The 26,944-nt window shown below is 39.7% G+C and overlaps 1 long non-coding RNA gene across 1 annotated transcript in view; it reads left to right on the top strand.

The window, feature by feature from the left end:
* The first annotated feature begins 9,003 nt into the window (after positions 1-9,003).
* LOC135229215 (uncharacterized) overlaps positions 9,004-26,944 on the top strand; it is a 29,084-nt gene continuing 11,143 nt past the window's right edge. The window contains exon 1 of the long non-coding RNA XR_010319998.1: positions 9,004-26,544. This is a non-coding gene — a long non-coding RNA (uncharacterized LOC135229215). The remainder of the gene's footprint in view (positions 26,545-26,944) is intronic.

Raw genomic sequence — 26,944 nt, 5'->3', positions numbered from 1 at the left:
GTTAGGTTTTTAAAAATTCCCTAAACTTCTGCTTATCTGGAAATGTCCTAATTTCACCGTCATATTTGAGACACAGTTTTGCTGGATATATAGTTCTTGGCAGGCAATTTTTTTTTTCCTTCAGGGCTTTGTATATGTCCTTCTTGCCTGCATGGTTTCTGCTGAGTAGTCCGAGCTTAGTCTTACTGACCCTTCTTTATAGGTGACTTTTTGTTTATCCCTAGCTACTCTTAAAATTCTCTCTTTATTTTTGGTTTTGGCAAGCAAGATTATTATATGTCCTGGTGACTTTATCTTGGCATCTACCTTGGGTGGGGTTCAGTAAGCATCTTGGATAGATATCTTCTTATTTTTCACAAGATCAGTGAAGTTTTTAGCCAAAAAGTCTTCAACAGTTCTCACTGTGTTTTCTGCTATCCCTCCACCCCCTGCCGCAATTCTGGTGTTCCAATCACTCTTGATAGAGTCCCGCATAATTCTTAGAGTTTCTTCAATTTAAAAAAATTACTTTATCTGATTTTTCCTCAAATAAGTTGGCGTCAAGAGCTTTATCTTCAGTCTCACTAATTCTGACTTCCAGTGCCTCAATTCTGCTCCTCTCATTTTCTATTGGGTTGTCTAATTCTGAAATTTTATTGTTACTCTTTTGGATTTGCTTGCTGTCTTTCTATGGATTCTTGCAGCCTGTTACATTTGTCATTATATTCTTGTGTAACTTTCTTAAGTTCCTCTATTGTTTTATCTGTGTGTTCCTTGGCTTGTTCTTCGTTTTGCCTGATCTCCTCCTGGATCTCTTGAAGGGCTCAGTCTATTAATCTTTTAAATTCTACCTCCAGTAATTCCTGGAATTTTTCTTCATTTGGAAGATTTCTTGATTTGTTGTTTTGGGAGCTTCCTGAATCCATCATGGTCTGCCTCTTTATGTTATTTGATATTTACACTTGTCTCTGAGCCATCAATAAGTTATTATATTCATTTATTTTATGTTTGCATACTGAGTCGGAACCTACTTGATGGCACTGGGTTTGGTTTTGTTGTTGTTGTTGTTGTATTGTGTCCTAGTTTCTTGTTTTATTTTAATATGCCCAAATAGGCTGCTTGGTTGAGCTAGTTTGATTATTGGCACCTTTGAAGCTCTTACATCCAGTCACCAGGTGATCAGAGCTGTTACTAGGTATGTGAGCCTAGGAGCCCTTTTACTTTTCTTGTATGGATTCAGCTCAGTTGTCCACGTAGTCGGTCACCAAGTGTGTGGTGTAGGCTCTCACCTACAGTCCTGCACAGACAGGGTTGATTGGTGTAGGTACAGGTGTCTGGCTACTGTGGGGGGAATGACTGCCCCTGAGTGTCTGGGAGGAAAGCATGTCCCTGTTCCCTAGAGCACATAGGTGTGTGGGTTTTACAGCCAGACCATGGGCACCCAATGCTGTTGGTTGTAAGGACTGGGATTCACCACTTATTCTTGGACTCCTGAATTGGGTGGCTAGGTGACGTGGGTGGAGCCACCAACCCTCAGGTCACTGATGTGGGTAGGTGAGGACCCTGTTTAATTGGCAGAACATTGTCAAATATCCCGAACCTGCCACTCCACTTTATAGCTGATAGAGTTGAAAATAGGCTTCAGGTATATACCCTGTTGTAGTGTGCTAATGAGGGCCTACGCTGTTGAAATGGGCCCACACAGGTCTATGCAAGGGTGAAAGTCTTTGGACCCCTTATGTCTGTGCCTTTCCTGAGTTCCTGGCTTAGGGAAGCTGGCAGATTATTTTTTGTTGTTTGTTCCTGCTCCAGGGCATGTGATAGTTCCTACTTCTGGCCCAGGGGACCCAGAAATAGCCGAAGCTGGTCTAAGACTAAAAACAGAGAGGGAGGAAGCAGGTAAATGGGAGAGATGTTCTTCCCAAAGGGGATGATTTTTGATTTGTGTGGCATTTTAAATGCATGTACTTATCTTTTGCCAACTTAGCACTGCTTTTCACTGGTTCTGGAGACTTGTGTAGACTTTCTACCACTCAGTCTCTTCTGATGTGAAAAACATGTCCCGAGCGTCACTGCTTGTGTCACCGCACATGCCATCCGATCCAGCCTGCAGGGTGCTGGTTTCTGCCGGGTCAGATCTGTCCACCTCTCACTGCTTCTGAACCATATCCCCCTCCCCCTGCCACTAAGTCCAATTCTGTAACTTCACCTTTGATGTTCAGGGCTCCTAGATTGTCATATATAATCGATTTACTTCTCTGGGTCTTTGTTATAAGAGGGGCTACACAAAGCATCTGACTATTCTGCCATCTTGGCCCCACCCCTACAAGAGACATTTTTCATCACATTCCTGAATCTGACACTATCACAGAAACTTATCTCTGAGAAAATGAAATAGGGATGAGGCAGTAGGCAGAACAAACCCGTTGGGTTGGAGTCGATTCTGATGCATAATGACCCTATAGGTCAGAGTAGAACTGCCTCATAGGGTTTTCAAGGAGCGGGTGTTGCATTTGAACTACTGGGCCAGAGTATATTTGGAGCACTGGTGGTGCAGTGGTTAAGAACTCAGCTGCTAACCAAAAGCTTGGCAGTTCGAATACATTAGCTGCTCCATGGAAACCCTATGGGGGCAATTCTATTCTGTCCTATAGCGTTGCTATGTGCTGAAATCAATTCACCAGCAATGGGTTTGGTTTTTTGGTTTACACGCCTACATGAGTAAAATTTGTCTTCAATCTCTAAACTTAATTCTAATGTAAGAATGAAATTGTAGCACTTCTCCATAAAGGTTTATCTTAAGTCATCAGGATAAAAACCAAACCCACTGCCGTCGCGTCGATTCTGACTCATCCCGCCCCTATAGGACAGAGTAGAACTGCCCGATAGAGTTTCCAAGGAGCGCCTGGTGGATTTGAACTGCTGTCCTCTGGGTTAGCATTCGTAGCACTTACCCACTGTGCCACCAGGGTTTTCTCGTCAGGATAAGCCTGTGCTGGTTTATTGGGTACCTTCAGGAATTCTTCATCAGTTATATTCACATTAAGAAGGAAAAAAATATCAGAAGGAACTTCATACATCTTCACCCTTCATTTCATGCAAGATTCAGGTGTGTCAGTGAGGATGGTTGTGTGAAATTGATCCCTGGCACTCAATACTTCTGGAGCATTTCTGTCATTTACTTGTTTCTTTTAATGCTTCTGCAACAATAAACTGCTTGATAATCAGTATTTGGCAGTATTTGTTTTATTGTGTTTTCAAAATATTCTCTTATGTAAATATCTTGTTAATAGCTGGTAGAGATCTATGCATGTCTATAAATTTACTTCTGAATCTTGGAGAATTGACTCGTCAAATGAAAATAATGCAATATATTATTATACATAACAAACATAAATATATGGGCTGTGTTTACATTTTGTTGGCGACGTTTTAAGCTTCTGTTCTGGTATCTCCTTTTTGTGACTGGTCTTCAGCAATATTCTCTATGGCACCTAGAATCTGAGTGTGTGATTCCAGGATTGCACTCGTTGCTATAGCATGTGCTTCCCAGTGGGTATTAGAAAGACATTTTAATGCTGATCATTTCCTATGAAGAGCTCATCGGTGAATAGAGATGGCAAAAAATTTGTAAAATATCTGAATAGAAGAAAAAATCATTTTTTTGACAAAAATCCATTGTGATACATCCTACAAAATTAAGTGAATATGCAGCACCTTGGTATGAAAATGGCATATTCATTACATTCCAGAATTTTCTGTTGCATGCCTTTATAATGCAGTGACATTTCACAGCATTGTCATAGGATTGGTCTCTGCACTTAGAAAAATCAATTTTGCAAGTTTCTCCTAATTAGTGAAACACTTGGTTTGCAATGTCTTTGAGGGCTAATGCGATGTGTTCTCCTGACTCGCTTGGTGCATGTTACGCCTTCTTTCCCTCAAGTTTCTTCAGTTTGTAATGCAAATGTCTAGCTTGTGCCTTTTATGCCATTGTACCTTTGGAAGCAGATAACTTGTGTCCTAGATTTCACAGATGAAGAGGGATTTTTGAAGTTTGGACTTGGACTTGATTTAAGACTTTTTCTATGCTATGATGGGATGAGGAAACCCTGGTGGCGTAGTGGTTAAGTGCTATGGCTGCTAACTGAAAGGTCGGCAGTTCGAATCTGCCAGGCGCTCCTTGGAAACTCTATGGGGAAGTTCTACTCTGTCCTATAGGGTCGCTATGAGTCAGAATCAACTGGACGGCAGTGGGTTTGGTTTTGGTTTGTGATGGGATGAATATGTTTTCCATTTGCAAGAATGTGATTTGGGGTGGGGGCCAAAGGGTATAATGTCATGGATTGAATTATGTCCCCCCAAAATGTGTGTATCAACTTGGATAGGCCATGTGAGGTTGTCCTCCATTTTGTGATGGTAATTCTATGTTGAGAGGATTAGGGTGGGATTTTAACACCTCCCTGATCCGAGATACAGGGAGTTTCCCTAGGGTGTGGCCTGTACCACCTTTTATCTCTCAGGAGATGAAAGGAAAGAGAGTTGGGGACCTCATACTACCAAGAGCAGAGCATGTCCTTTGGACCCGGGGTCCCTGCGCCTGAGAAGCTCCTTGACCATGGGAAGATGGAGGACAAGGACCTTCTTCCAGAATCAACAGAGAGAGAAAACCTTCCCCTGGAGCTGACGTCCTGAATTGTAACCTTTTTTTTTTTTTTTTAGACTGTGAGAAAATAAATTTCTCTTTGTTAAAGCCATCCGCTTATGGTATCTGTTATGGCAGCACTAGATGACTAAGGCAGCGATGATTTTAGCTTCTGTTTTGGTGTTTCCTTTTTGTATCTGGTCTTCAGCAATATTCTGTGTGGCACCTAGAATTGTACTTGTTGCTATAGCATGTGCTTCCCAATGTGTATTAGACATTTTAATGCTCAATCATTGCCTGAATGTGTTTTAAGAACAGCTCATCAGTGAATAGAGGTGGCAAAAAATTTGTAAAGTAACTGAATATTAGAAAAAATATCAATTGCTTTTGGACAAAAAAAATCTATTGTGATACATCCTACAAAATTAAGTGAATGTGCAGCACCTTGGTATGAAAAGGGCATATTAATTTCATTCCAGAATTTTCTGTCGCATGCCTTTATAATGCAGTGACGTAATGGCAGCATTGTCACAGGATTGGTCTCTGCACTTAGAAAAATCAATTTTGCAAACTTCACATAATTAGTGAAACACTTGCTTCACAATGTCTTTACTAGTATGATTTTTTAGATTTTTTAAGCTAGCAAATGTGATAAATCACCACACAGGTTTTCTGTCTGTTGGAGATATGGATCTTTAAACAATACTTAGCTGGCCTGTATGAGAAGGCTCAGAAGTGGAATCCACAGACAAAATAAAATATCGAGCTATACTTATTTCACTGACAGTGGTTGATTGAACTTCATCACTTATCAAGATTATAAATTTTTTACACATTATTTTAGAATTATAGGATGGATTGCCCTTTCCTGTGTTACCGTATTTTGAGATGTGACTCGTTAAAAATAGATCAAATGAGCAACAAGTTGAAGCCAACTTTAAAATTTTCCATTTCGTGGGGACCCAAAGACTTCATTTCTTTTTCACGAAGATAGTCCACATTCAGTGATTGTTAGGAAAACAAAGACACATTACAAAATGGCTTTTCAATACTGATGTTCATTAATTTGTGATTCCAGTTCATAAATTAAGCCAGAACAATGTGTTTGGTTTAAATATGATAACATAATCTCTGTGAATTGAACTATTTTCATGTTTACCGATCCTATTCAATTTGCACCAATTGCTAAATTCATCTGTAACAATTCGAGAATTAAATGAGGATGACGGGTTTGTTTGTTTGGTTAGTAGGTTTGCAAACAAAACAATACACAGAGCTGACTGATGGAGATTGCAGTAGCCACTCCCTCTTATAATTTTCATCATTAACATTGCACTCTAGAAAAAATTCTGGCTACAGAAGTTTGTTTACCGTCCAGAAATTTTCAACACAAATTTACAAGTGGACAAATGTGATGTTGACAATCACTTGGGCCTCTTTTGATCCAGTAATTTACTTCATTGGAAGAAAATTATTCCACAAGGCAGGATCTGCATTTCTGTTATTTATGGGGTCTGCAGATGTGACAATTTAATACTCTTAGTTTCACTTTCTAGATCATTACTAATTTCTTTTTTTTTTTTACTACAGCAAGAAATAGTTGCAGAATTTGGAACAAATTCTGTTATATTTGTATTGCCATCGTTAATTTCAGCACTAGTGGTACTAGTAAGATGATTTCCACCCATTAAGCACGTACCTTTAATGCAAGAAGTCTCTGCTGATTTATTACATTCTAAAAACGAATTTTGGAATAGTCTTTAGGGATTCACAGATCATTTTCTTTTTATCTTCTGCAGGCTTCCATTTTTGTACAGCACTTAGTTATTGCCGTTTCATTTTGCCTGGATTGAAAATTAATGTCACTTTTTAAATTTGATTCTACCATAACAATAAATTTGAATAATAGAAAATAAATTTATAAAACCGGAAGTTTATAAAATAAAATTTACTTTAGAATTTAGATATTAACACAAAAAAATTTATATTTGAAAATTAAATAACTCATTGCTGTGGATTAAATTTTAACTAACAGTGACCCTATTGGACAGAATAGAACTGCACAGTAGGGTTTCTAAGGAGAGGCTGGTTGAGACCTTTTAGTTTCAGCCAAGCTCTTAACCACTGTTCCACCAGGGCTACATTTGAAAATTAGTAAGTAAAAATGTTAATTTGGACCATGAGATTTTGTTCTTGAGGTCTTAGATAGTCCAAAGAAATAGTACATGATATCCTTCTCCATGGACTAATTCCTTCTGAAAACAGGTCCAAAGTATTGTAGGATGTAGTCTAGCCAGCCATCTTTGCTTCTAGGCTAGGGTACATTCTCGTTATACTTCTTTCAGGATAGATTTTTTCCTTCTTTTGGCAGTTCATGGTATATTCAGAATTCTTCACCAACACAATTAAAAGGCATCAATTCTTCTACGGTCTTCCTTATTCATCAGCCAGCTTTCCCACACATACGAGGCCACTGAAAACACCTTGGCTTGGATCGGTTGCATCTTAGTTTTCAAGGTGATGTCTTTGCTTTTCAACACTTTGGAGGTCTTTTGGGCCGATTTGCCTGATGTCAGTGCATCTTTTGATTTCTTAACTGCTGTTTCCATGGGTGTCGATTGTGGATCCAAATAAAATGAAATCCTTGACAACTTCAGTCTTTTCTCCGTTGATCATGATGTTGCTCATTGGTCCAGTTGTGAGGATTTTTGTTTTCTTTATGTTGAGGTGCAATCTCTACTGAAGGCCGCGGTCTTTGATCTTCATCATTAAGTGCTTCAAGTCCTCTTATCTTTTAGCAAGCAGGGTTGTGTCATCTGCAAAATGCAGGTTGTTAGTGAGTCTTCCTCCAATCCTGATGTCGTGTTCTTGGTAAAGTCCAGCTTCTCAGATTATTTGCAGATTAAATAAGTATTGTAAAAGAATACAACCCTGATACACACCTTTCCTGACTTTAAACCACGCAGTATCACCTTTTTCTGTTTGAACGTCTACCTCTTGATCAGGTTCCTCATCAGCACAATTAAGTGTTCTGGAATTCCCACTCTTTGCAATGTTATCCATAATTTGTTATTACCCAAGCAGTCAAATGCCTTTGCATAGTCAATAAAACACAGGTTTAAACATCTTTCTGGTATTCTCTGCTTTCGGCCAGAATCAATATGACATCAGCTGTGATATCCCTCCTTCCATGTCCTCTTCTGAATCCTGCTTAAATTTCTGGCAGTTCCCTGTCAATGTACTGCTGCAGCTGCTTTTGCATGATTTTTAGCAGAATATTACTTGCATGTGATATTAATGATATTGTTTGATAATTTCCACATTTGGTTGGATCACCTTTCTTAGGAATCGGCATAAATATGGATCCTTTCCAGTTCGTAGGCCAGGTAGCTGTATTCCAAATTTCTTGGGATTAGACAAGTGAGCGATTCCAGTGCTGCATCCATTTGGTGAAACATCTCAGTTGGTATTCCATCAGTTCTCGGAGGCTTTTTTTTCTCACCAATTCCTTCAGTGCAGCATGGACTTCTTCCTTCAGTATCATCGGTTTCTGATCATATGCTACTTCCTGAAATGGTGGAAGGTCGACCAATTCTTTTTGGCATAGTGACTGTGGGTATTACTTTCATCTTCTTTTGATGCTTCCTGCGTCATTTAATATTATACCCGTAGAATCCTTCAGTATTGCAACTCAAGGGTTGAATTTTTTCTTCAGTTCTTTCAGCTTGAGAAATGCTGAGTGTGTTCTTCCGTTTTGGTTATTCATCCCCAGATCTTTACACATGTCATTATAATACTTTTTCTTCTCAAGCCACCCTTTGAAATCTTCTGTTCAGCTCTATTACTTCGTCATTTCTTCCTTTCCCTTTAGCTACTCGACATTCAAGAGCAACGTTCAGAGTCTCTTCCGACATCCATTATGGTCTTTTCTTTCTTTCCTGTCTTTTAAAGGACCTCTTGCTTTCTTCATGTGTGATGTCCTTGATGTCATTCCACAACTCACCTGGTCTTCAGTCATTAGTGTTTAACACATAAAATCTATTCTTGAGGTGGTCTCTAAATACAGGTGAGATATACTCAAGGTCATACTTTGGCCCTTTTTGACTTATTCTACTTTTCTTCCGTTTCAACTTGAACTCCCATATGAGCAATTGATAGTCTGTTTCACAATCGATCCCTGGCCTTGTTCCGACTGATGATATGAGTTTTCCCATCTTCTCTTTCCACAGATGTAGTCAGTTTGATTCCTGTGTATTCCAACTGGTAAAGTCCACGTGTATAGCTGCCGTTTATGTTGGTGAAAAAAAATATTTGCAGTGGATGAGTCACTGGTCTTGCAAACTTTTTTCATGAGATTTCTGGCATCATTTCTATCAGCAATGCTGTATTTTTCAACTACTTTTCCTTCTTTGTTTCCAACTTTAACATTCTAATGACCAGTAATTATCAATGCATCTTGATTGCACGTTTGATCAATCTCAGACTGCAGAAGTTGTTTAAAATCTTCAATTTCTTTGTCTTTGGCATTGGTGGTTGGTGCATAAATTTGAATAGTCATATAAACTGGTCTTCCTTATAAGTGTATGGATATTAGCCTATCAGTGACAACATTGTACTTCAGGCTAGATCTTGAAATGTTCTCTTTGATGATTAATGTAACGTCATTCTTTTGACTCTGGTGGAATATCCGTGTTTGTAAAACTGCTCACAGACTGTTTCACCAGAGAGTTTTCTGGTACTGCAATATCTACCACTAATCTCTGTGATCCCTGTGAATTGGCAAAATAAGAATAGTGCTATAGATTTCTTCCAAATACAGAAAACATAATTATGAAAATGTTCTTGCTATTGATTATGTTCTTTACCAATCCGTTCTGATGGGATTTTTGATACTTCACTCGAAAAACGAGTCCAAGGTACTGTGATGTGATTGTTTACTTTGTGTGGCCTTTCTAGCCATGGTCTTATAACATCTACCCTGGTACTTGGGCAGGACTGTGTGATAGGGTAATTGTGGCTCACCAAGGGGATTGTTTAGTTTTCCCTTCAAAGAGAACCAGTTCCAGAGCAAAGAGGAGGATTCAACTCCCATCAAGGAAGAACAGCCAGGAGCTGAGCATATATTATGGACCTGAGATCCCTGCACTGAGAAGCTCCTAGAAGCAGGAGACTGAGATAGAGAGAGGAAGCTGTAACCCTGAAGACGGTAAGATGCCATGGCAGGAGAGACCAAGCAACAGGGACCCGGGTATAGGAGATGATGGCCCATGGAGAAGGAAAGCTGAGTGCCTTTGGAGAGAGTCCCAAGGCCAGGCAGAGGCACACCTATGAGCACAGGAGGGAAGAGGCTGTCCTAATAGAAGAACTGTATTCTGAGTATCTTTGAGCCTGAGTTATAACTGTTACTTCCCTAATAAACCCCATAATCATGAATATGGACTGTGAGCTCTGTGTGGCCGTTGCAATGAATTATTGAACCCAGCAGAGAAGTAGGGAGTGCTGTGTGAGGGACAGTTGGTGTCAGGGTTAGTGAAGATGGTGGAGAGAGGATAGTTTTTTCACCAATGCCTTCAATGCAGCTTCGATTTCTTCCTTTTATACCATCAGTTCTTGATCTTATGCTACCTCTTGAAATGGTTGAAAATTATCCAGTTCTACTGCAGTACTATATTAATATCAGACAAATTATACTTCAGAAAAAGGAGTATTATTGGGAATAGGTAGGGACATAACAAAATAAAGGTTCACTTCTCCAAAAAGATAAAACCATCCTAAATGTGTACATATTTAACAACAGGGCTCCAAAATACAAAAACTAATAAATCTGAAAGGGGAAATGGACAAATACGCATTTGTAATTGGTATCAGTACTTTTCTATCAATAATTAATAGAGCCCTGCTAGTCGAAGTCCAAAGCATCTGTATGAACCACTCATGGATGTCTATGTGTGTGTGTATGTATATAGTATAAAGACAAGTAATACAGAAATAAACATAGAGTCCTTGGGAGGTGCAAACGGTTAATGCATTCAGCTGCTAACCAAAATGTTGGAGGTTTGAGTCCACCCAGAGGCACTTCGGAAGAAAGGCTTGGCGATCTACTTTTGAAAAATTAGCCGTTGAACTGACACACTTGTGTGTCACTACTACTCTGACACACATGGGGCGAGGGGTCACCATGAGTCAGATCAGCTTGATAGCAATCAAATGATTTTTTTATTCATTCTGCCAGTGTTTGTCTTTTAATTGGTATCTTAGGCTGAGTTCTCTAGAGAAGCAAAACCAGTGAGATATATATATGTATGTATTTATATATAAATAGATTTATATCAAGGAAATGGTTCCCGAGGCTGTAGAGGCTGGTAAGTCTCAAGTCCATGGGTCAGGCTGGTGGCTTCTCCTGACTCACATAGATGCAGGGACTGCAGAACTCAAGATCTGCAGGTCATACAACAGGTCTGTGGCTCACAGGCTGCAAAGGCTGACAAATCTCAAGATCGGCAGGTAAGCTGGCAGGCCGCGGCTCACAGACTGCGGAGGCTGATGAATCCCAAAATTGGAAGGTAAGCTGAGAGTTCAAGTCCCAAAAACTTGAGATCAGATGAAGAGGAGACAGCTGCAGGATTCAGAGTGAGCAAAAGCTCAAGAGCCTTGCCAGAAAGTCCACCTATATTGGATGCAGTCCACACCCCTGAGGAAACTCCCTTACATCTGATTGGCTACTCACAGCAGATCCCATCATGGAGGTAATCACATTATATCACATCTCATCATGGAAGTGATTGCATCGTTTTACGACTGCTAAACTACATCATAACTGCCAAAGCACTGAGAATCATGGTCCAACAAAGTTGACACACAACTTTAATGATCCCAATTGTGAATTTAATCTATTTATATTTAAAGCGATTAATGATAAGGAAGGACTTATATCTTCTACTTTGTAATAGTAGGTGATATACGTATTTTGTTTCTCATTTTCTTCACTACTGTCCACTTTTGTGTTTGAATGATTTTTTTTCAAGTGTACAATTTTGATCCTCTCCTTGTTTCCTTTCCTTATATTTTTTAACTTCTTAGTGGTGAGCATGAGGATTACAATTAATATCTTATATTTATAACAATCTTCTTTTAATTAATACAAATTTAGCTTCAACAGTATAGAAAATTCTGCTTTTATTCAGCTCAATTACCTCCCCTACTTACGTTGCTGATACAAAAATTGCATCTTTATACATTGTGTGTCCATTAAGAGAGATGTGTAAGTATTTTTATGCATTCGTGCTTTAAATCATATATGAAAAAAAGAGAGGCGTGATATAAAAATATTACTGACTTTGTTTTATCTAAGTAGTTACCTTTACGGAGTCTTTGTTTCTTTTTATGGCTTCCAGTTACTGTCTAGTGTCCTTCCATGCCAGCCAGGATGATTCCCTGTAGCATTTCTCATAAGGCAGTTCTGCTGCTAACATACTCCCTCAGGTTTTGTGTATCTGGGCATGTCTTAATTTCGCCTTCATTTTTGAAAGATAATTTTGCTAGATATTGACATCTTGGTTCATAGTTTTGTTTCTGTATTTTTTTTCCAGTATCTTAAATACATCATCCCACTATTTTCTCATCTCAATGGTGTCTGATGAAAAATCAACAGTTAAACTTGTTGAGACTCTCTTCTTGTACATTAGGGGTCACTTATCTCTTGCTACTTTCAAGTTTCTGTCTTCGTCTTTTGACATTTTGATTATGTCTCTCTGTGGATATCTATGTATTTATTGTCATTTGAGTTTATTGAGCTTCTTGGATATCTAGATGACATTTGGGAAACTTCCAGTCATTACGTTTTCAAATATTCTTTCTGTCCTTTCATCTTTCTTTCCTTTCTGGGACTCCTTAATGAGTATATTGGTATGCTTGATGTTGTCCCGCAGGTCCCTTAGGCTCTGTTCATTCTCTTCATTCTTTTTCCTTTATGCTCCTCAGTTAGAACAATTTCAGTTGTGCTTTTTCAAGTTTACATTTTCCTGCTTTCTTGCTCAAATCTGCTGTTGAGCTCCTCTAATGAAAATTTTATTTCAGCTATTCTACTTTTCAGCTCTATAATTTCTATTTGGTTCTTTTGTATAATATTTCTTTATTAATATTTTCTACTGGTTCATACATTCTTCTTTTGGTTTCCTTTTTTTTTTTGTCTATGGTTTCTTGAGCTCTTTGAGGAAATTTAAGACAATTGGTTTAAAATCTTTGTCTAGTAATCCCAGTATCTGTGTTTCCTTAGGGATGCTTTCTGTTCATTCTCTTCTTTCTTTCTTCTTAACAAATGAACCATCCTTTTCTTTTTCCTTTTATGACTTAAAATAGTGTGTTGAAAACTGGATATCTTAAATATTATAATGTAACTCTGGAAATCAGATTCCCTCCAGTCATTAGGGTTTGCTTTTTTTTTTTTTAATTGTTGAGGGCCAGTCATCCATTTGCTTAGTGATGTTTCCAAACTATTTCTGCAAAGATTGTATGTCTTCTCATGTGTGGACACTGAAGTTCTGTTCTGTTATGACAGCAGTCAGTTCATGACCTGACAGTGATTTCTTTAAATACTTGTAGCCAAAAAGAAAAAGTAACATTATCCCAGTCTTTGCAGATTGGCTCTGAACTGGGGTGTTCTTTCAGTGCTAAGCAAGAGCCCCTAAAACTCTGCCTTAGCCTTCACTTCCTGCCCCCGTGGAGCCCAAAGATCAGCCAGAGGTGCAAGCCTAAAGCTTTGTCAGGATCTTTATGAGCATGTCTTCATCCTTAGGCAAGAATATTGCACTCCAGATTCCTCAGTATATGTGGTAGCCCTTCAAAGCCCTTAAACCACCAACCATTGTCCTCTCAGCCCCCTTTTTTCCAAGCTTTTGGATGTCTCTGCTGTTTTCTCTGTCCTTCATCCTTTGACCCTGGAGGTAGGACCAATTCTTATACCTTTGTACTGCTCAGTTTCCATCACATCATACCTTTTTTCTTATGTGCTGTTGAGTCAGTTCTGACTCATAGTGACTATAGGATGGAGTAGAACTTCTCCAAAGGGTTTCTAAGGCTGTAATCTTTATGGAAGGAAACTGTCATATCTTTCTCCTGTGGAATAGTTGGTGGATCAAATCAAAAGATTTAACAGCTGAGTGCTTAACCACTGCACTACTGGGGCTCCTTTTGACATCATGCATCATAATAGATTTTTAACACACCCCTCAGAAACATAGAAGTCCATAAATTGTCAAGGATACAGAAGATTTAACATGTATAAAAATACCAAATTGATATATGTGTATGTGTGTGCATTATCTAACCACTAAAGAATATACATTCATCTCATGCATATACATAGTGTTTATAAAAATTAACTGTATACTGTGTTATAAAGCAAGTCTCAACAAATTTCAAGAGTCTGCAATAATATAGAGGATACTGTGTAAGTACAGCATAATTAAAAAAAAAATCTTAGAAAAAGAAAATACAAAATCTCCATGTGCTTGGATATTTTAAAATACTAGGCGTTAGAAAAGACATCATAATGAAAATTAGAATATATTTTGAAGTGAACAATTATGAACATAGTGCATATAAAAATTGGTGCAGTACAGACAATATAAAATAGGAAACTTATAGCCTGAAAAATATAATTGGAAAGAACAAATTTTGAAAAATAAGTGAGTTAAACATCCATTCAAAATGTTGGGAAAAAAACAGAAACAAACATTCATAGGAATTTTTGTTTCTATTAATGATTGGATACATGCAAAAGACGATCAACGAAGACTAAAGTTGATTCTTAGAAAATGCTAGTAAAATTGAGAAACTTTAGGCAAGATTGATCAAGTGAAAAAGAATGAAGGTATAAATAACGAATATCAGGAATTAGAAAGAAAATGACTACAGATCTTGCAGAACTTAAAGATAATGTGAGAATGTTATGAACCATATTAGCTAATAAATTTGCAAATTTAGGTAAAGTAGGCAAACGTATCATACCATGTAAGTTAATAACAACGATTCAAGAAGAAACAGGAAGCAAAAGTAATTCCACAATTGTTAATAGAATTGAATTGGAGCTCAAACTATTCTCAAAAAGAAAACTTCATGTCAGATGGCTTTTCCTGCAAATTCTGCCAAATATTCAAGAAATACTTCACAAATTCTTCAATATAAAATGAAATATATACCCAAACTCATTTTATAAAGCTTGTAGAATGAATATTGATACCAAAACCTGACAAGAGCAGCACAAGATGGGAAAATTACAGGCCAATGTCACTGATGAACATAGATGCAAAATATAAAAAGAAATAGGCAAAACAAATCCAGCAATACTCTAAAGAAGAATATATTATGACCAAGTTCGGTCTATCCCAAGAATTCAAGGTTAGTTTAACATTCAAAAATGAATCAGTATAATTTGCCATATGTACAGGAAAAATAAATGTGATTATACTAATAGGTGTAATAAAATAAGTATTTGATAACCTCCAGCATCCACTCATGTTTTTTAAAAGAACATCTAGCATGCCATGAGACCAGAAGAACCAGAAGGTTCCCGGCTACTGTCGCTGAACATTTTGATCAAAGAGTCCATAGAAAAGCCCTGATCAAAAGGGGGAAAATGCAGAACAGAATTTCAAATTCTCATGAACCCTAGACTTTTTGGAGCCATTGAGGGTGAATGAACTCCTGAAACTATTGCCGTGAGATAATCTTTAAACATTACACCAAAAGCATTCCGTTGAATCATCTTAAAACTGAAGTATAAAAAAGGAAACACCATACTGTTGCTGTTGAGTTGATTCCGACTCAGAGACCCTGTAGGACAGAATAGCACTGCCCCATAGAGTTTCCAAGGTGTAGGTGGTGGATTCAAACTGCTCTTCTTTTGCTTGGCTACCGTATCACTTAACCACTGTGCCACGAGGGCTCCAGAACATTAGCTACTTAACTAATAAAAATGGTCTACCTTGAGCATATGCTCTTTTAAGAACTGTCTATATGGCATCAGATTGACAACAGCTACTGAAAAGATTAGATAGGAACCTTAAGGAGCAGTGGGTTTATGCTAATGACAGAGGAACTACTCAGAAAAGGAGGGTAAGAATGGTTGCACAACTTGAATGTAACCAGTGTCGTTAAATTGTACAGGTAGAAACTGTTGAGTTGGTGTATGTTTTGCTGCATATATTCTCAACCACAAAAAATACATTTACAGGTAATAATTAACAAAAAATGTCAAGGAGAGCTAAATATTTTGAAAATAAGACAGAGTTGCATGTGAGGGAATGAGTGGGGTGAGCTGTTTTAGATTAATAGTTAGTAAAGGCTTATGGGATCAGGATATTTGAGGAGATAACTGACCTATATCAAAGGAGAGAATAGCTGTATGAAGTTCTGGAGGGAGGATATTGCCAATAAAGGAAAGAGTTGTTTCTGAGGCCCTTAAATAACCAAGTGTTCTGGCATGTTTTGAGGAAGCTCAGGAAATAAGTCATGGCTAGTGTGGAGTGAACCGAGGGAAGACTGTTAGGAAATGAGGTTAGTATGGTGGGCAAGCCCCGCATCATGAAAGACCATGGGAAGGATTTGGGAATTTTTCCTAATTGCCATGAGAAGCCACTGAGGTGATGCTGTTATGTAGACTGTAAGAGGGAAGATCGGTGGCATGGAGTCCAGTTTTAACCAAGAGATGATGGTGGCTGTAAGGTGGAGGTAGTGAGAAGTGGATAGAGTCAGGATTTATTTTAAGGTAGCGCCAAGAGTCCAGAATATGTGTCAATGGATTGGATACAAGATTTGAATAAAGGAGAGAAATCAAGGATGATTTCTAGGTTTTTGTCCTGAACAACCCAGACGATAGTGAGAACATTTGCTGAGATAAGGAAGACTGGGAGGTAGATAAGACACTTGGACGAAGAATTTTATTTGAACCACATTAAGTTTGAGATGCCTAGTAGACATTCAAGGGGAGATGTGAGGTCAGCCATTTGTGAAGGAACAACAGGGCAGAGTATGTAAAATGAGGGTATCCTAGGGCTCAGGTGGAATTGACTGCCATGAATTGGCTCAGATAACCTAGATAGTGAGAAGTAATGAATGATGTTACTTAAACAGGGCATGGAAATCAATGAAAAAGGTGTGGGAGTGGCAGGGAGGCTAAGGTAGAGAAGTTTCTCTCTCCCTAAACCTGATTAGCTGGATTTGAAGACATCATAAGTTCCTGTACGAGAAATATCCAGCAAATTACCAGTTGATTTAATAAATTGATAACAAAGTCTACCTTTCAGCCAAAGATTGAAAAACAAACAAACCAATTGCCATCCAGTGAATTCTGACTCTTAGCAACCCTCTAGGACGGAGTAGAACTACCCCATACGGTTTCTAAGGAGCAGCTGTTGGATTCAAACAGCAGACCTTTTGGTTAGCAGCTGAGCTCTTAACCACTGCACCACCAGGCTCAAACCAAGAATAACACACATGAGGAACTTACTCCTTAGTTCAATCAAGTATGTAGAAATTCAAATTTGTGATTTTGGAGATTCCCCCTCTTTTTTTTCAAAGTGGGGGGCATTGAGATGGAGGATTTTCCTATGCCCACCATCCTAAGGGATTTAATTAACCCATAGTTGAGACATTGTACACATCTCAAGAAATTATTACCTTTGAGAAACTTGAGGGTGAGTAGGCATATCACCTGGCTCCTCTTAAACTCCTTTTAAAAACCTGACTTGAAGACTCACCTGCCTTTTTGAATAAGTGCCAGCTTGAATAGGCAGGGTTCAGGGAATTGCCAACCAAAGGTATGGTTTCTCCAGAGGCCTCCAAGGGGTGTAAAAGAAGAGTGGAGCCAGACCCCGTGCTTGGGACACACCCTTGGTAGGAAATATTTGAGTGTGTGTGTGGTGAGGGGAGCACTCGGTGTGGGAGAGTGGGGTGGGTGGGTAATAGGGAAATGCCTGTTTTTTTTGTTTTTTTTCTGGTTTTAAGAAACAGTTTTTTACTTTTTTTTTTTTTAATTACAACGAACAGTTCAGTGGAGACATGTTCCTTATCTGCACGGGCTAGTGGAATTGCTGATAGCTGAGAATGTAGCCTGCTCCCCAAGTGCGAGTTGGCATTTTGGAGAGAAATCTTGATGTTTGGAGCACTGACTGGCCCTGCCTTTTCTAAATAATTAAGGGTGGTGGGGTGGTGGTAAGAGAAAGAGGATGGTCTATGAACACTGACCCTGGAAAATTAACTCCCAAGTGTGTGGGTTGTGGATAACAGGAAAAGAACATCACCCGCAAATGACAGCAGCGCCTTTATTTATTTATTTATGTTTCTTTTTAGTTCTGAGTTGTTTTTAAGCCACAAATTAATGGGGCCACCATGAGTTTTCAGAGAATGAGTTTTACAAAAATCTAAGTGTTTTAAATATTGCAAGGATTTACTTATATATGCTGTATATGAGAAAAGTCCTTACAGTTACAGGGAGGAGAAAGAAAGTATATTCAGGAATTAAATTTTCACAGTTCTCTGAATTCTTATATTTCTCTTGTTGTCCATTTTTCTTTTTTTGTCCTTCATCCACCTCTTCCACCTTTACCCACTGTCTTCATCATCTAGTGCTGCCATAACAGAAATACCATGAGTGGATGGCTTTAACCAAGAGAAATTTAATACCTCACATTAAAGTAGGCGAATAGTCCAAGGCATCAGCTCTAAGGGAAAGTTTTCTCTCTCTTTCGGCTCTGGAAGAAGGTCCTTGTCCTTAGCCTTCCCATGGTCAAGGAGCTTCTCAGGTGCAGGGACCCTGGGTCCAGAGGACATGCTCTGCTCCTGGTGCTGCTTTCTTGATAGTCTGAGGACCCCAACTCTCCGCTTGCTTCCCTTTCCTTTTACCTCTTGCGAGATAAAAGGTGGTGCAGGCCACACCTCAGGGAAAGGTGACCTGAGTGAGGGTGGTGTTACAATCCCACCCTAATCCTCTTACAGTAAAATTACAATCACAAAATGAAGGACAACTATGCAATAGTGGGAATCATGGCCTAACCAAGTTGAGACACACATTTTTTAGGGTCATAATTTAATCCAAACCAAATCAAACTTGTCACCATCAAGTTGATTCCAACCCATACAGACCCTAGTTGATATTAACTCATAGAGACCCTATAGCATAGAGTAGAACTACCTCATAGAGTTTCCAAAGACTAGTTGGTGGATTCGAACTGCTGACCTTTTGGTTAGCAGCTGAGCTCTTAACCACTATGCCACCAGGCCTCCTCTTGATACACAGTCCACCCTAATACACCACTGTGTTAGAAAAAGGTTTTGCTATTCTGAAATAAGAACTTTTTACTATACTTTTGTGTTCGTGGTTGCTTTTGATATGTCTTTAAGCACTGAACAGTTAACTCATACCCATTAAAAACCCATTGCCACTGAGTCTATTCCAACTCATAGCGGCCCAATAGGGCAGAGCGGAACTGTGCCATAGACTTTCCAAGGAGCGCCTGGTGGATTTGAACTGATGACCTTTTGGTTAGCAGCTGTAGCTCTTAAACAGTACACCACCAGTGTGGGAGGGGTTTAATTGATAACATGATGTCTGGGCTCCAAGGGAGATGGAATGGATGTGCAGGAGAAGGGCATGCAGAGTCAGCCTGTATAGTCCCCTGAACTCTGTTCAAGATCATAACACACCTCAGTAATCACTTGAATCTAAACATACAACTTTAACAGTTGATGTAAATGACTTTACACATGAATTTTGGAACGCAACTATTTCTCGATGGAAGTTTCTTCAACTAAGCTGTTTGTATTCCCTTAATAATTATGAAAGCTAACATTTATTGTGTTCATTCTGTGTGTAAGGCCTTTTTCTAAGTGCCTTGTGTGTTTTATTTAACCTGCGTAACAACCTTTTGAATAAGACCCATTTTAGAAATGGGAAACTGAGGCAGTGAGAGGTAAAGTAACGTGCCCAGATCAACCAGCTGATAGATTGAGTTAGGATTTAAACCCAGGCAGTTTGTTTCAGAATTTGCTTATGTAATCACTGTACATGACAGCAGTGAGCCCTAGTGGCTGTGTGGCTAAAGAACTTGGCTGCTAACTGAAAGGTCAGTGGTTCGAACCCACCAGCCTCTCTGCAGGAGACAGATGTGGCAGCTTGCTTCAGTGAAGACTTACAGCCTTGGAAACCCTATGTGGCAGTTTTACTCTGTCCTTTGGGGTCACTATGAGTTAGAATCGACTTGATGACAGTGGGTTTTGGCACATAATACTAATGTGCAGTGTATTCTGTATGCCGTGTATATGTTCAGAAGCTAATTTTCCCAACATTTATGCCATATATAGATTACCAATCCAGTTGCCGTTGAGGAGATTTTCACTCATGACGACCCCGTGAGTTTTCAGAGTAGGACTGCCCTCCATACGGTTTTCAATAGCTGTGACCATTTGGAGGTAGATTGCCAGGCCTTTCTTCCAAGGCAACTGAGTGGATTTAAACTGCCAACCTTTCAGTTAGTAGCTGAGCACTTAACTCTTTGTGCCACCTAATACATATATATACTAGGAGGTTTTCCTCCTTATTTGTACTTTAATGTTTTGTAGCCTCTTATGAATACTTGTTCCTGGCAGTGAACTAGATGCTAAAGAACAGAATAGGCACATGTAACCCTCTCTCACCTTCTCCCTCCCCTCTTGCACAGAGATGAAATGAAAAGGAATTAATGAGGACAGATTATTGGATTAGGGCCCACACTCAGGGCTCTAACAGCATGGGGAGTTTCTCCTGTCACTTCAGTTCTTGTTCAGGAATTGGCACCTGCTTTTTGTGAATCACAAAGACCAGTGCTTTATATCAAGCCATTTAGATTTGGGGTATGGAGCAGTGACTTAAAAAAATTAAATTTTATTTTCAGAGATTTTTTCTATTAATTGTTTACATTTATTTTAATTGTATATTCTGAAACCGCTACAAAAAGGCATGAAATAATTGTTTAAATTTTAATTCGTATGGGTCAAAATGTATGTTAAACTACCTATCGTCGCCTTCACAGTCGTTGTTATGTTTGAGCCGATTGTTGTGGCCACTTGTTACCAAGTATGACTTTCTTCTCCAGGGACCGATCTCTCCTGACAACATGTCCAAAATATGTGAGATGAAGCCTCGCCATTCTTGCTTCTAAGGAATATTCTGGCTGTACTTCTTTCAAGACAGATTTGTTCATTCTTTTGGCAGTCCGTGGTATATTCAATATTCTTTGCAAATACCGTAATTCAGTGCCTTCAATTTTTCTTTAGTCTTCCTTATTCATTGCCCACCTTTCGTGTGCGTATGAGGTGACCGAAAACACCATGGCTTGAGTCAGGGGCACATTAGTTTTCAAGGTGACATCTGTGCGTTTGAACACTTTAAAGAGGTCTCTGGCAGCAGATTTGCCCAATGCAACGTGTCATTTGATTTCTTGACTGCTGCTTCCATGGGTGTTTATTGTGGATCCAAGTAAAATGAAGCCCTTAGTGATGTCAACATTTTCTCCGTTGTCCTGATGTTGCTTATTGGTCCTGTTGTTAGGCTGTTGGTCTGTAGTCTTTGATTTTCTTCAGTAAATGCTTTAAGGCCTCTTCACTTTCAACAAGCGAGATTGTATCATCTGCATATCTCAGGTTATTAATGAGTCTTCCTCCAATCCTGACGCCTTATTCTTCTTCAGACAGTCCAGCTTCTCGGATTATTTGCTCAGCATACAGGTCGAATAGGTATGGTGAAAGGATACAATGGAGATGCACACCTTTCTTGACTTTAAACCATGCAGTATTCCTTGTTCTGTTTAGATGACTGCCTCTTTTTCTGTGTACACGTTTCTCCTGAGAACAATTAAGTGTCCTGGAAATCTCATTCTTCCCCATGTTATCCATAATTTGTTATGAGCTGGAGTAGGTCTCAGAAATAATGTGCCATTTCTTCCAGTTGGTTCTGCACGGCTGCCTGCTTCCCTAGGTGGTAGCAAGTAAGGCCTGTCTCAGAAACACTCCCCTCCTCACTAAGCATGATTCTTCACACTGCTCCATCTTCTTTCCCGTGTGTGTTTCCTGCCCTCCTCAGTGGCTGGGGAAAATGATAGTAGTCCACTATGAGATTTATTCTTTTATTATACTTTATTTTATCATTTGTTTTTATAACATAGTTCCGTTAAAATCAAGGGTAATAAAAATGTTTGTGTGATGGAAGTGGATAATCCCACCCATTGTGTCCATCTAAAGTTTCATGAGAAAACTGTGCCCACAACAGAGGGCTCCCACTCCTCTGGCTCACTGTATTTTCTCCTTGTTTATTTGCTCTTCCCTCTTTCCTGATGCATGCATGGGACCACTGAGCTTCAGGACTCCACAATTCTGCTTTTCATACCAGTGTTACTGTAATCTTGGGTTCATGGGCTGCCTTGCCACAGATTTACTCATTCTGTTTCTGTTGATTATTTCATTACTTAAAAATCTCTCATGAATTTTTCCAGAAGTACATTCTATTCCTCAAAAACTTGGAAGCAATGGGAAAGTATGCAATAAATAACAAGAAAACATACGTAATGCATAGAATAAATTACTAACGTTCCGATATGTCTGTTATCTTACTTACATTGGCATGTATGTGTGTTAGAGTCTCTGGTTGGTGCAAATGGTTAATATCTTGAGCTGCTGACAGAAAGTTGGAGTTCAGGTCCACCCAGAATTGCTATGAAAGAGAGGTCTGGCAGTCTACTTCCGAAAACTCAGCCATTGAAACCCCTATGGAGTACAGTTCTACTCTGGCACGCTGGTGTCATCATGAATCAGAACTGACTCAATGGCAACTGGTTTTATGTGTGTATTAGCACACACATTTATGTATATTAACACGGATATTATATCCTGATATTTTCATTCATCATTAGTCTTTTCTCATGATAATTTTTTTTGTTTTTTTTAATGAGAGCATTAAATTACTTTATAATATTCTGTGTGCATGTAGTATATTTTTTTTAACAATTTGAACTATAGTTGCAATAATAAATGTGCATGTTTCTAGTAATCTTCAACGTATACTTACATCTTTTTAACATACATCTCTGCCATTAAATCTCTTTGTTTAATTATTGTTTAACACTCTTTACGCCTAAGAGATGGTCTCAGAAGCAGCCCTGATCAGTTTTTCTCCCTCTTACTCATGAAGCTCCTTAATGTATCCCAAGGTATCAACTACGAAGGATTTTACGTACTTATCGTTTATTTTTCATTCAGTCAGTATATTCCATGGGCCAGAAGTAGTCTATGTTATGCAGATACAGTGGTGAAAGGTACACACTGCCCCTGTCCTCATGAAGGGGACAACCCAGTGCAGGTGGGAGGGGCACTGGGGAAATGCAGCTGAGAGCAAGGACAGACAACCCTCCAGGAACCACACTGGACTTCAGAGAGGCTTGTTGGCTGCTGTTCACCTGGCAGGCTTCTAGATACCCGAGTACCCTTGGGCTTGGTGCCTGTTCCTCTCTCTATTGACACCCTCTCTCTAGGATGCCTCAGTGAGTTTACTGCTGTCTATTTGTAGCTAAGGACGTGAGGTTTATACCTCCATCCATTCAAACTCCTCCTGGGTCCAGACTCATATATTCAAATGTGAGCCTAGCTCTCTGTATTGACCTCTTTAGGCATTATAATGATACATTCCTCATATGGCCATCATGAAAAGCAAACATGAAAGAAAAAGCACAGGAGTGCCTGGCACCAGTGTAGGTACTCAATGAACATTAGCTGTTGGTATTATCCTTGACATCCCCATGTGGGGTGAAGTTTTATTACCTGACATCTCCATGTGAATATCTAACACCTGTACCATGTTATCTAGGCTATGAAACAATTCTTGGTTCCAACCACCATTCTTTTCTTATCCATGAATTTCTCAAGGCTTTGGTGATGGGATTGTGTGTTTTTCCACACAATGGACTTGATTAGGAATGGTTGGCCAGGTCCTACACAATAAATTGCTCTAGCATTCCTTTGGGTGACCATTGAGACAAGTTTCAGCCAACGAATGTAGCAAAGAATTGGAACCACTCTCAGCTGTTCATGCGAGTACTCTCAATCCAGAATATCTGGTAAGTCGACTGTTAGGGATTGAATTGTGTCCCTCCAAAATGTCTGTGGAAATCCTAACCCCTGTACCTGTAAATCTGACCTTGTTAGGAAAGAGGGGGCCTGCTTTTATTATGTGAATGAGGTCATACCAATGTAGGGTGGGTCCTAAGCCTAACTCTTCTTAGTTATAAAAGGAGCAGAATACACACAGACTCAAACAGGTGAAAAGGAAGACAGACAAAGAAGACAGATGCTTCTAGAAGGCCAGGAACACAAATGATTGCTGGCATCTACTAGAAGCTGAGGTAGACAAGGAAGGACCTCCCACTACAGCCATGCCCTGAATTCGAACGACCACCTGCTAAACTGTGAGAAAATAAATTTCTGTTCTTTAAAGCCATCCAGTTGTGTTATTTTTTGTTATGGAGGGACTAGGTAACTAACACACATAAGACCCGTTCTTATAAGTTCAGCCCAGTGCAGAATAATTTTCTTCCCTCCTTGGTCTAGACCACCCGAACCTGCTCTTTCCCTATCAGTGTCCTTTGCTTTCACCTAAGAGCTATGACAGAGTCAGCTTGATGCTGATGCATTGAAATTTCAATTTATTTTTTATTTATGATTACTATTAATTCCGGTATTTTCTACAGTTTTCAATGGAGACAGTCCTATAATCTATGAATAGCAGTTATACTTTTTCTCTTTTTGTACTAGCTTACACTTCCGGTGTTCAATGTTTAATAAAAGTAATGATAGAAGCACCCTTATTTTATTGTTTATTAATTTTAAAGAGAATGTCCCACACGTCACCATGAACTATCATGCTAGTTGTAGTTTTCCACGTTCGGGAACTCCTTTTCTGTTCCATATTTGCTCCTAGTCCTTATCTCTCCATGTGATTGGATTTTATCAACCTGCTTTGCCCCCATCTCTTGAGGTGAGCATATGTCTTCTCTTCTTTCACCTATGCATGTGGTGAATGAAATTACTAAATCTTTAACGTTCACTCAAATTTGTATGCCTACATGATCATGGCATGTTACGTGGTTTATACTTTGCTGGATTTCCTTTGCTGGCATCTTACGTAGAGTTTTGCATCTCAGTTACTGAGTGTGCTTGTCCTCTAACTCTTCTTCTACCATCCTTCTCTAATTTGTTATCATTTTTAAACTAGCCTTAAGGATCAAGTTAGGGGAGTATCTCATGGTTTTCTAATCTCTGTTGACTATGTACAAGATTAAAATGACTGTTTCTTGCATGTTTGCTGGAACCTGACTGGAAACGATCTAGGTCTGCCGTTTTCTTTTTAGGGAGATCTTGAACTACTGACCCATTTTATTTAGTGGTTAAAGGCATCTTCTGGTGCTAATTTACTTAGAAAAAATTCTGATGCATGTTCTAGGTTGCTCGAATCTCATCTTCAAATATTGATTATCAGGGCTTGTAGCCTCATGCAAGGCAATTCATCAATCCCAGATTTCCCCAAAGTCAGGCTCTGCAACTCTTCCCGGTACCAAATTCCCTCATTTAAGACTTATTTGCAAAGAGACAACAGTATGCTATCTACGCGGTTGTTTATCCGCAACTTTCTTGAGTCCATAATGTGAGGATACAGTCTTCTAATACTTTTTTTGTAATTGTTCTCTTTCTTATTTTTTTTTTTTTTGCTTTTTTCACTGCCAATAACCTCCCCCCCCCGTCTAGTAGTTTTAAAGTTGTGCGTTTCAGGTTCAAGTCTGTAATCCAACTGAGCTTCTGTGTGTGCTGCATGTGTACATCAAAAGAACACGCTTCTAGAAGCAGAAAGCAGGCAGTGCGACTGTTGGGTGGTTGGCGGGGGAGGGGGAGGGGAGCTGCTGCTCAGAGAGGGCTCCCAAGGGAGGCACGAGATGCCGGGCTGCCCACTGCAAGCCCACAGGCTCCAAGGAGGAGGAACCTGAGTGCGCCATGAGCCTTTTGAGACAGGCCCAAGCCCACCCAGCCGGGTGCTAACCTCGCATCCGCCAGGCTTGCAGGTTCCACCAGGACTAGGGAAGCCTAAGGCCAAGGAGGGCAAGGTCTAGGGTCTGGACCTGAGAACTGGTTCTGCCACTTGTGATCGCAGCGCTTATGCTGGAAAGGAGGGCAGAAAGCATATCGCAACGTGTGTCCGGACGATGACCCAGAACGGGGGAGTTGTGGTCACCCACGGACTCTGGGTCTGCATATGGAGGCCCCCAGGGTGCAATTCCAGGAGCAGAAGGCAAAGCCACAGAGGCCAAAGTGCACCTCGCCGATGCTTCCCAGGGGCATTGCCCCAAATATGGGGAGCAGTCCCTCCTCTGGGCTAGGGACTTTGTTTCCTCCATTGTCATCACTGACTGTGAGCAGACTCTAGTCTATGCAGACTAATGAGGAGTTATCAAAATGAGCTCCAAACTCCAGATTTGAGTTAAGGATCATAAATTAACACAGAGAAATACGACTTTAGCAATATGTGACTGTTTGAAGCCCAAGTTGCCTTAAAACACGGAATTTCAGTCTTTCAGCTCCTCTGCTAATCTAGTGACTAAGAACAGGATCTCACTGGAGCTCAAAGATGTGGGGCACTGGGAATACTCTGGGTCTGTCTGCTCACGGCTGATTGCCTGATCCCAGTTTTATTATACAGCTTAAATACAGACCAGAAGAGGAGTTTGGGGCTTGACACCTGACGTCTTAACACCAGTTCCTGTTTCTTGAGGAAGGAAGAGGTAAAATAAATCAGCGTTTACTGTGTCCTTCTCCATCCCCGGAAGTCTTCATGAAGACCCTCTCAGGTAAGGATTGACAGGGAGTGGCTTGGTTTACTATTTGACTTTGTCCTTCAGTCACTTTGTTTATGTCCTGCATGTAAACTATTATGCATTGACAGAAGCATTCTAATTCTTATGCAGAAGGACTAGACCTGCTGCAGAATGACTATATTGTGCCTCCCTTGGGCACCCCTGTCTGCGCAGCACCCCCCACCCCCAACTGCCCAACCGCCTCTCTCCTGGCATTCTGCTTCTAGAAGCATGTTCTTTTGATGCAGAGATGCAGCACACACAGAATCCCAGCTGGATTACAGACTTGAACCTGAAGACCTTATGCAGAATGACTATTTATGAACCCCTAAGCTTTTTTTTTTTTAAGCTTAGTACTAAAGCAGGTACTTACTCCTCAGAGAAGGCCCTGGGG

The sequence above is a fragment of the Loxodonta africana genome, unplaced genomic scaffold (genome assembly GCF_030014295.1).
Source record: "Loxodonta africana isolate mLoxAfr1 unplaced genomic scaffold, mLoxAfr1.hap2 scaffold_166, whole genome shotgun sequence".
Lineage (NCBI taxonomy): Eukaryota > Metazoa > Chordata > Mammalia > Proboscidea > Elephantidae > Loxodonta > Loxodonta africana.
This window is presented reverse-complemented; position numbering and strand designations above follow the sequence as displayed.